Source organism: Bos grunniens, chromosome 16, assembly GCF_055505025.1.
Source record: "Bos grunniens cultivar Pamir isolate PY7600 chromosome 16, Bosgru_T2T1.0, whole genome shotgun sequence".
Lineage (NCBI taxonomy): Eukaryota > Metazoa > Chordata > Mammalia > Artiodactyla > Bovidae > Bos > Bos grunniens.
In genome coordinates this window covers 39,379,525-39,390,627 of record NC_141180.1, presented here as the reverse complement: position 1 = coordinate 39,390,627, position 11,103 = coordinate 39,379,525, and positions in this window count along the sequence as shown.

The window sequence follows — 11,103 nt, the reverse complement described above, 5'->3', positions numbered from 1 at the left end:
CTTTGTTGGTATAGTAATGTCTCTACTTTTTAATATGCTGTCTAGGTTGGTCATAGCTTTTCTTCCAAAGAGCAAGCATCTTTTAATTTCATGGCTGCAGTCACCATCTGAAGTGATTTTGGAACCCAAGAAAATAAAGCCTCTCACTGCTTCCATTGTTTCCCCATCTATGTGCCATGAAGTGATGGGACTGGAGGCCATGGTCTTAGCTTTCTGAATGTTGAGTTTTAAGCCAGCTATTTCACTCTCCTCTTTCACTTTCATCAAGAGGTTCTTTAGTTCCTGTTTGCTTTCTACCATAAGGGTGGTATCATCTGCATATCTGAGGTTTTTGATATTTCTCCTTGCAATCTTGATTCCAGCTTGTGTTTCATTCAGTTCAGCATTTTGCATGATGTACTCTGCATATAAGTTAAATAAGCAGGGTGACAATATACACCCTTTTGGTACTCCTTTCCCAATTTGGAACCAGTCTGTTGTTCCATGTCCAGTTCTAACTGTTGCTTCTTGACCTGCATACAGATTTCTCAGGAGGCAGGTAATGTGGTCTGGTATTCCCATCTCTTGAAGAATTTTCCACAGTTTGTTGTGATCCACACAGTCAAAGGCATTACAGCAATCAATGAAGCAGAAGTAGATATTCTTCTGGAATTCTGTTGCTTTTTCTATGATACAACAGATTTGGCAATTTGATCTCTGGTTTCTCTGCCTTTTCTAAATCCAGCTTGAATAGCTGGAAGTTCTCAGGTCACATACTGTTGAAGCCTCGCTTGGAGAATTTTGAGCATTACTTTGCTAGCATGTGAAATGAGTGCAATTGTGCAGTAGTTTGAACATTCTTTGGCATTGCCTTTCTTTGGGATTGGAATGAAAACTGACCTTCTCCAGTCCTGTGGTCACTGCTGAGTTATCCAAATTTGCTGACATATTGAGTGTGGCACTTTCACAGCATCATCTTTTAGGATTTGAAATAGCTCATCTGGAAGTAGGAAAGAATTATGAGATGTCTCTGCTTGGAGGAGGGAGAGATAGCCTGTGGGTAAGATATGAACACAGATAGCTATGATCTAGTCTGTAAAATATGGGCAAGTTTATATGGTGTGTCTACTTTATGACAGGTATTTTCCATATACCAATGCGTGCCAACCAACCTCATAAATGTGCTTTAAGATGAGTATTATTGTCCCATTTTACAGGCAAAAAGAAAAAAAAACAAGGCCATGAAAGATGAAGTGACTTGCCCAGAACTTTTAAAAACAATCAGTGTGCTATATTCAAAATGGATAACCAATAAGGACCTACCATATAGCAGAGGACCCTGGTGGGCTATGGTCCATGGGATCACAAAGAGTCAGACACTACTGAGTGACTACCACCTTCGCCTCAGTTCATATAGCACAGGAACTCTGCTCAATGTTATGTGGCAGCCTGGATGAGAGGAGAGTTTGGGGGAGAATGGATACACGTATATGTATGGCTGAGTCCCTTTGCTATTCACTTAAAACTATCAAAACATTGTTAATCGGCTATATCCTAATACAATATAAAAAGTTAAAAAAAAAAAAAGCAATCGGTGTAATTCCCCAATTAACATAGGAAAGGAAAGGAAAGAAAGAAGAGCCATCTCATTAGATTCAGAAAAATCCACCAAGTGCTGTCCCTTTTTCTTAGTAGTTGGAAGTGGAGTGCTATGATATTGTAACTTAAAGCAGTGTTCCAGCATTTGACAAAATCTAACATTCATGTCTGACTTTTTAAAAAAAATCTTCCAAATAATTTAAAAAAGGGCAGAGGACCTGAATAGACATTTTCCCAAAGACATACAGATGGCCAACAGGTACATGTGAGGATGCTCAATATCAATAATCATCAGGAAAATGCAAATCAAAAGCACAGTGAGTTATTGCCTCACATGTGTTAGATTGGCTATAATCAACAAGACAAGAAATAATAAGTGTTTGCAAGGATGTGGAGACAAGGGAACCCTTATGCACTGTTGGTGGAAAATCAATGCAACCACTGTGGAAAATAGTATGGAGGCTCCTCAAAAAAATTAAAAATAGAAACTTCCCTGGCATTCCAGTGGTTAGAACTCCACCCTTCAAATGGAGGGGCCACAGGTTCAATCCCTGGTCAGGGAACTAGGATCCCACATGGCATGTGGCCAAAAAAATTTTTTTTATTAAAAAAAATAAAATTACCAATTTTCCAGCAATTCCACTTCTGGGTTTTTATCTGAGGAAAACAAGAACACTGATTTATGCACCTCCATATTCACTGAAGCATTCTTTACAGTAGCCAAGATATGGAAACAATCTAAGTGTCCAGTAGTGGATGAATGGATACAGAAAGTGTGTTATATATGTTACTAAATGCAAATCATGTGCCTGACATACAATCAAGCCAAACATTACCAAAACATTGGAGTTTAGAGTTATCACCACTTCAATTCAATATTACACTAGAGTTCTAGCCAGTCCAATAAGAAAAATAAATAAAAGACATCTAGAATGGGAAGGAAAAAGAAAAACTCTTTATTCACAGACAGCATGATAATAGAAAATCTCATGGTGTCTACAAAAAAACCTACTAGAATTCTTAGCTTTGCAAAGTGTCAAAAATATAAGATGAATATACACAAATCAGTTCTATTTCTATAAGAAATCAGAAATTAAAAAATTTTTAAGTATCATTTAAAATAGCATCTATAAAAATAAAATATTTAAGAATAAATATGACCCAAAAAGTACACGTATACTTTAAAAGTTATAAAACAGTGTTGAGAAAAACTAAAGACTAAACAATTAGAGAAACTGTGTTCATGGCTTGAAAGATTCATGCAATCCCAATCAAAATCCCGATAAATTTCTTTGTTGAAATTGATAATTTCTAAAGTTCATGCAGAAATGCGAAAGACCAACATATCCAGAGAAGAAAGTCAGATGACTTACACTATCTGCATCAAGACTTACGATAAAAGTTACAGAAAACAAGAAAGAGCAGTATCGGCCATCAAAGTAGACAAATAGATCAATGGAACAGAATAGAAAGTCAAGAAATTGTCCCACATATAAATGATGAATTAATTTTTGATAATGATGCAAAGGCAATTCAGTGGAGAAATGACAGGTGTTACAGCAAATGGTACAAGAACAACTGGATACTCAGACGCCCAAGACACACACACCACAAAACAAAACAAATTTCTGAAAACCCTCTTTGTACCATATTTGTACCATATGTAAAAATTAACAACTCAAATGAATCATAGATCTATTTGTAAAACCTGTAAAACTTCTAGAAGAAACCCTCAGAGAAAATCTTTGTGATACTGGATTAAGCAGAAATTTCTTAGATATGACACCAAAAGTATAACCCCTAAAAGAAAGAATGGATAAATTGGACTTTGTCAAAATTAATAACTTCTGTACTTTGAAAGACATTGTTAAGATGGAAATGCAAGCCATAAGACTGGAGAAAATATTTGCAGATCACATGTCTAATAAAGACTTGTATCCAGATTATATAAAGAATTCTCAGGATTTCCCTGGTGGTCCAGTGGTTAAGAATCCAAATGCAGGAGAGTCGCTGGGGAAGAGAGTTAGACCCCTAGTTGGGCAAATAAGACCCGACATGCCATGGTGCAGTTAAGCCCGCACAGCACAGTTGCTGAACCTGTACACCACAGCAAGACTGTCTGTGTGCCACGACAAAAGATCCAGCATGTGGCAACTAAGACCTGATACCGCCAAATAAATAAGTATTTTTTAAAACTCTTACAACTCATAGGAAAACAACCCAGTAATTTGAAGTATATTTTATTTACCATACGGTGTTACTTTTGTACAGTGATTCAGTTATACATGTATAATTTTTCAGATTCTTTTCCATTATACATTAATATAAGATATTGAATACAGTTCCCTGTGCTATACAGTAAATCCTTGTTGTTTATCTACTTGATATATAGTCATGTGTATCTATTAATCCCATACTCCTAATTTATCCCTCCCCCATCCCAACATTTCCCTTTGGTAACCGTAAGTTTGTTTTCTGTCTATGAATCTGTTTCTGTCTTATAAATAAATTCATTTGTATTAGTTTTCATTTTTAAATATTTATTAATTTATTTATTTGGCTGCACTGGGTCTTAGTGTGGCATGTGGGATCTAGTTCCCTGACCAGGGATCAAACCCAGGCCCCATGTATTGGTAGCATGGAGTCTTAGCCACTGGATCACCAGGGAAGTCCATTTGTATTGTTTTTGAGATCACACATATAAATGATATCACTTCACTTAGTGTGATATTCTTTAGGTCCATCCATATTGCTGCAAATGGCAATATCTCATTCTTTTTATGGCTGAGTAGTATTGCTATATATATAGGAGCCTGGTGGTTGCAAAGACTCAGACACAATTGAGTGACTCATTTTTCCATATATATATGAAATGGACTTCTTTGTCCATTCATCTGTTGATGGATTCTTAGTTTGCTTCCATTTCAGGGCCAAAAAACAACCCAATTTTTAAAACGAGTAAAAGAACTGAATAGACATTTCACTAAAGAAGAAATGCATACAGATGGCAACTAAGCACATAAAATATGCTCCACGTCACAGAACTCTGCTATTGAGGCTAGTCAAAGACTCCACACAGCATCCTTACCCACCATGAATACCTGTAGCACCAGCTTTCATCCCAGTCTGGCTTTCTAGAGTCTTCTATTGTTCTAGGCTCCATTCACCAGATAGATGTATTGGGTTGGCCCAAAAGTTTATTCAAGTTTTTCTGTTATATCTTATGGAAAAACTCAAACAAACTTTTTGACCAACCCAATAAAATAAACCACAATGTGACATCACTGCATAACTCTTTCTGTGTTTAAAATGATGGCATGTAAAATCAAAGACTCTTTATGCCAGTGTTAGCAAAGATGGGGAATAGACCCCACAGGCTCTGCTAGTGGGACTGTAAAATGGTACAACCACTTTAGAAAACAGTTTGGCAGTATCTTAAAAAGTTAAATATAAATTGACTGTAAGACCCAGCAATTCCTGTGCTAAGTATCTATCCAAGAGAAATTAAAACATATGTCCATGCAAAGCCTTGTGTAAGAATGTTCCTAGCAGCATTATTCATCATAGTCACAAAAAAAGGGGAAATAATCCAAATGTCCATCAGCTCACAAATGGACAAACTAAATGTGGTATCCGTACAATGGAAGTACTTCTCCAGGGGCTCAGCGATAAAGAACCCACCTGCCAATGCAGGAGACACAGGAGACACTGATTCAATGCCTGGGTCAGGATGATCCCCTGGAGAAGGGCATGGCAACCCACTCAAGTAATCTTGCCTGGGGAATCCCATGGACAGAGGAGCCTGGCAGGCTACAGTCAGTGGGGTCGCTAAGAGTCAGACACAACTGAGCATGCATACATGTTATGCTGCAAAGAAGATCGACAGTCTCGCACGCTGCAACTGAGATCTGGCACAGCTGAATAAGTAAATTAAAAAAAAAAATTTTAATGGAAGATGTGTCAATGATGGCCAGTATGTGGGGGCACAAAGGATTAAATCTTTGTGTGTCACATTTCAGGTCCATCAGAGAATGTCCACTGCTGGCGAGATGGTCCACAACCAGCTGGAAGGGACTAGGTGGCTCATAAATGTCAGCCAGCCTCTCTGCTCAGCTTCCCCAATGAGGATGCAAAAGCCCAGGGACAGAGCAGGCAACATGAAGGTGTGAAGTCACCTGGGCTCCTTTTCCTAAAGGCTGGGTCCTGCTGCTGCTGGACACCTGGTCTGCAGAACCAAAGCTGAGCCTTCAATACTGCATCTCCAAGAGACCAGCCAGCCACTGCTCAGGTGGCAGATCAAGTACATCAGAAACCTTTGACTCTGAAGAAAGTGATCTGTACTTAACTGAAATTGATGCTGTTCCAGATATGGGCTTGCTTGACCTGCCTTTGGGACCATCACCAGCACCAACATCTGAGGGCTTCAGGCTGCCTGATACAGTGACATGGTCCCCCACACCACATTGTCTCACCAAGGGACCCATTTCTTGGCAAAACTGGTAGGACAATGGGAATCTGACAAAAAGATCCACTGGTCTTACCAGGTACCCCTACACCCAAGTGGCATGAGATATCATTCAAGGACCATACCCTGCAGCTCTGTTCTTCAGGATGTTGACATATGTCGCTGTGTCCCCTGAAGCTAGATCACATGGGGACGGGAAGCAAACTTACTACTACTTATAGTGACTCCCTGGTAAAATTTGTGTTTCCTATCCCTGCAAACATTAACTCTGACAGGTTGAAGGTCCCAGTGCCCAGGGCTGGGAAACTTCCACCAGGGGATACAGTTGAGTACCTGGGGTTCCAATGAACTTGAAGACATGACCATCACCTGGTCTTCAGGCCTCCCTGCTGGTGGACCAGCAGGCAAAGAGAGTTTCTATACTGCCAGGGGTGATAGATTTCAATCACCATGAGGAGTCAGAGGTCTCCCAGGTGGCGCTAGTGGTAAAGAACCCGCCTGCCTATTCAGGAGACATAAAAGACACAGGTTCGATCCCTGGGTCAGGATTCCCTGGAGGAGGGCATGGCAACCCACTCCAGTGTTCTTACCTGGAGAATCCTATGCACAGAGGAGCCTAGCGGGCTACAGTCCATGGGGTCACAAAGAAATGAGTGAAGCCACGCAGGGTGGCACGGGATGAGGAGTCAGGACCGCATGTACCAAATGAGGCAGAGGGTTTGTTCAGAATCTCCTTGGGTGTCTCTTGGTGTCTCCACACTTACTGATGACAGTAAGTTGCAATTGTGGCATCCACAGCCCTCTCAGGGCAAGACAGTCAAAGGTTCAGACCCCTTTGGGATGAAGGTCTGGATGACCCCACCAGGAAATAACCAGACCAGCTGCAGCTTTGGCCAAGGTAAAGGATGATGGAATTGGGGCAGATGAGGGACTGGCTGTATCATCTTGAAGTGACTCTCTCCGGTGGGACTTAAACCACCCCTCTCAGGGAAGGGTAGGATGGCAAGAGCAGATCTGAGTGGTTGGAGGGGTGACCCATTCAGACCTCTTTGGCCTTGCTTGTCTTTTATTCTGACTCTGCCTGGGCTGAGTGATCTGAAGCAAACACAACTTGCCAGACCATACTCCCTGCCTGAGCCCTGCCCCTCTCACCTTCACCACTCCTGTGGGCCCAGCTTGGTGCCCAGGTGATTTCATACACAACCCAGAAATGCACAGAGTCAGTCTCCCCTGGGGCAAATCTTCAACCAATTGGAAGAGGGAGATGGCAGATAAATTCTGCCCCTTCCTCCCCACCAAGAAATGGTGCTGAGACTCATCACATGGTTCCTCAGGGTCACATTTGGTGGTGGCCAAGGGCTTCCCTGGTGGCTCAGATTGTAAAGAATCTGCCTGCAGTGCAGGAGCCCAGGTTTCGATCCAGGTATTCTTGCCTGAAGAATTCCATGAACAGAGGAGCCTGGTGGGCTACAGTCCATAGGATCACAAAGAGTTGGACACAACTGAGTACTTCACACACACACACACACACACACAACCCCACCACGCACACTTCTGCTGGCTCTTCCTCCTTCCAACTCCCCCACAACCCACATCTCTCTGGGGTCATTCTGTACATTAGGATGAGGGTACACAGGTCCTCTGCATTAGGCTCTGCATCCTGGGGACCCCAGCCAAGGCAACATCACACACCGACTCCCCACTGTGCATCTCCGGGCCAGACTTGCCTTGAATTCTGAGTTCACATATGCAACTATGGGAGAGGGACCCAAGTTTCAACAAAATGAAACTCCTGATCTTCTCCCCCAAGCCTGCTCCACTGAAGCTTCCCCATCCTACCACGTACCTAGGACAAAACTTGAGTCAGCCATGACTCATCCAGCACATCTCATCATTTCTGTCTTCAAAAGGTCTCCAGAACTTCCCTTGGGCTGCCGTGGTTAAGAATCCGCCTGCCAGCACAGGGAACGCAGATCCGATCCCTGGTCAGGGAAGATTGCACATGCAGTGGAGCAACTAAGCCCATGCGCCCCAATTACTGAGCCTGTGTTCTAGAGTCCGGGAGCCACAACTGAAGCCCTCGCACCTAGAGCTTGTGCTCTGCAGCAAGAGAAGCCACCGCAATGAGAAACCCTCGCACTGCAACGGAGAATAGCTCCTGCTCATCACAAGGAGAGAAAGAGCAGTGAAGACCCAGTACAGCCAAAAAGAAAGAAAAAAAAAAATTTTTTTTTAAGGTTTTTAAAAAAGGTCTCCAGAAACGACCACTTTCCACAGCCTCCATTACAATGGTCGGGTCCAAGACAGTGTCCTCTCTTCCCTGGAACACTGCAGTTTCCTCCTGACCAGTCCCCCTGCTTCCACCCTCACTCTCTCCCGTCTGCTCTCCCCACAGCTGCCCAGAACCTTGGCTCAGAACACTCCACGGCATCTTCCTCGCTCACAGGTAAGCCAAGGTCCAATGTCTGGCAAGACCCCAAGCTCCCCTGGGTCCTTTTCCCAACCTAACTCTGACTACTCTCCACCTTCCTCACTCTGCTCCAGTCACACTAGTCTCTTTTTGTTCCTTGAAGATACTGGGCATACTTGCACCCCAAGGCCTTTACACATGTGGCTCCATCTGCCTGGAAAGTCCTGTCCCAGGTATCCCCAGGGCTTCATTCCCCACCGAATTCATTCAGGTCTTTCTTCAAATATCATCTTCTCAGAGAGGCCTACCCCAGCCACACTCCTGTTATACCTTCCTGGACCTTCCCTGCTTCCTTTCCCCTGTAACTCTTATCTTCTGATATACTACGTCTTTTACACAACAGTTTTGCCTGCTGTCTGCCTTTCCCTACTGGCATATGAACTCCACCAAGGCAGGGCTTTTTCATCCACCTATTCACTTGGAGAAGGAAATGCCAATCTACTCCAGTATTCTTGCCTGGGAAATCAATGGACAGAGGAGCCTGGTGGTCTACAGTCCATGGGGCCACAAAAGAGTCGGACTGATTTCGCAACTAAACAACAACAAAATTCACTGCTGTGTCTCCAGTGCCCAGAACCACGCTCACCACACAGCAGGCACTCAAATATTTTGCTGAATAAACTTCATTTGTACAAAGGGGAAAACTGATCACTAGGTTTTTTGAGAGGATTGGATGCTATGCATAAATATGTCTGACATGCCAGGCCCTCCATAAAAGTTGGCTGTTCCTATCTCAAGCTTGAGTCTGACTCAGAGACAGGAAACCCTGTCCTGGAGGTCAGAGTGAACTTGGCTGACATCTGTGAGCAGGGCTCAGTGCTTGGAACAGAGAGGTACATTCCTGGCTACATATACTGTGATTAAATGGGGACATTGTTACTGAAGGGCCAAAAATCTCAGGCTTTTGATTCCCCAGAACTCTCAGTGGGCAGATGAGATAGTCTGAGAAACCACAGGAATGAGTCTGGCTTTTGGGAATAAAGAACTGGGAGGTGCTGACTGAGGCGAAGTGGGCGAACACCTTTTTTTCAAACAACCAGTCTTGACCCAAGAGTGGCTGGTAAGCAATTTAGTGGGTTAGCACGTCTCTGTGAGAAAATACCTGTGTATTGCAAAAAAAAAAAAAGTGTGTTGGGGGAACGACTGACTTTAAGTCTTTTGGTTTCACTTGCACATGTGTACTCAGTTGCAATGGATTTCTGATAGTGCGTCAGGATAAAAAAAATGTTCAAAAGCCATTAGGCTTTGAGGAATCAGGACTTGGGCTCCAACCCAGTCTCTATCACCCTCTAGCTGCTGAGGCCTGAGCTAGTCCCTACCTCTCTGAGACTCAGTTTCCACACTGGAGTTGAAAATGCTCATCGCTAAACACACAACACACATGAAAGCCCCTAGCGGTCGTGCCTACCTATAGGAAGTTTTCAGTAGCATGCTAGCTCTGTCCACCAGTGCTGAGGGTTGAGAACTGTGTGAGACTGTTATCAGGACAGGATTTGCTAATTCAGCAAGTATTTACTGAGTTCCAATTCTGTGCCAGGTACTGGTCTAGATGCTGGGCACTTATCAATAAACACAATAGATAAAAATCTCGTAGTTTGCTTATGTTTTAGGGCTTCTGCCCTAGCAGGTGCAGACACAAACAGTATTACTCAGATGATGACTGGGGGGAGGGGTACTCAGAAGTGCCAGAGAAGAGCCTGGGGGACAGGGATCTTAACCGTCGGGGTGGGGTCTGGATGAAGGTCAGCCCTGGTGAAGGCCTTATGGATGAATGTGCACGGCGGTTTCAAGGAAGAGCAAGCACCAGTGTGGCCGAAGCAGAGGGAGCAGAGAAGGGAGGGGGCAGTCAGAGCTTGGGTCCTGAAAGACCACCGCAAGGACTGGGGCCTCGATTCTGGGTGGAACAGGGAGCCAGAGTTGTATTTTGAGCAAAGAAGAAACATGAGCTAAGTTCTATTTCAAACCTCCATCAAGGTCAATCGGCCTGCTGCTTTGAAGCAAGTGTGAGAAAGCCAGGGGAATGAGGCAGTAACGTGGCTCAGAGCCGTGATGGAGCAGACAAGAGAGTCAGGGGCGAGGTTTATTCTTAAGACAGAAACTGACAGGTTGGAGGCAGCATGTGTGACCAGTGATCTGGGGTCATGCCCCAAGTTGGTGACCCAGGAATCTGGAAGGATGAGGATGCCATCCACTGCCATGTGGAGGCCTTTGACATGGATGAGCTGTGCAGGCAGTGGGTGGAGCAAAGCCCAGGGCACAGGTGTGCAGGGTCAGCAAAACTGACTAGTCATGCCCAAGCCACTGCTGAGAGCCCTTCCAAAAAAAAGAAAGAAAAAAAAAGAAAGAAAAGGTCACAACCAAATTCTCAGAAAGCAAACTAGGGTGGACCACTCTGAGTCATTACTTTTTAAGTGAAAAATGAATGGTTTAGAGTTATGGTGAAATCTGTAGAGAAATCACTCTAGATTTCCTGGTTCTTAAAGATCAGTTACGCCTTTTGTTCTTCTGAGAGCATCAGATTCCTTCCAAGAGTCAGGAGGAACCCACAGGCAGGTTACAGTGGGAACTTCCCCTAAGTAAAGTTAAGGTC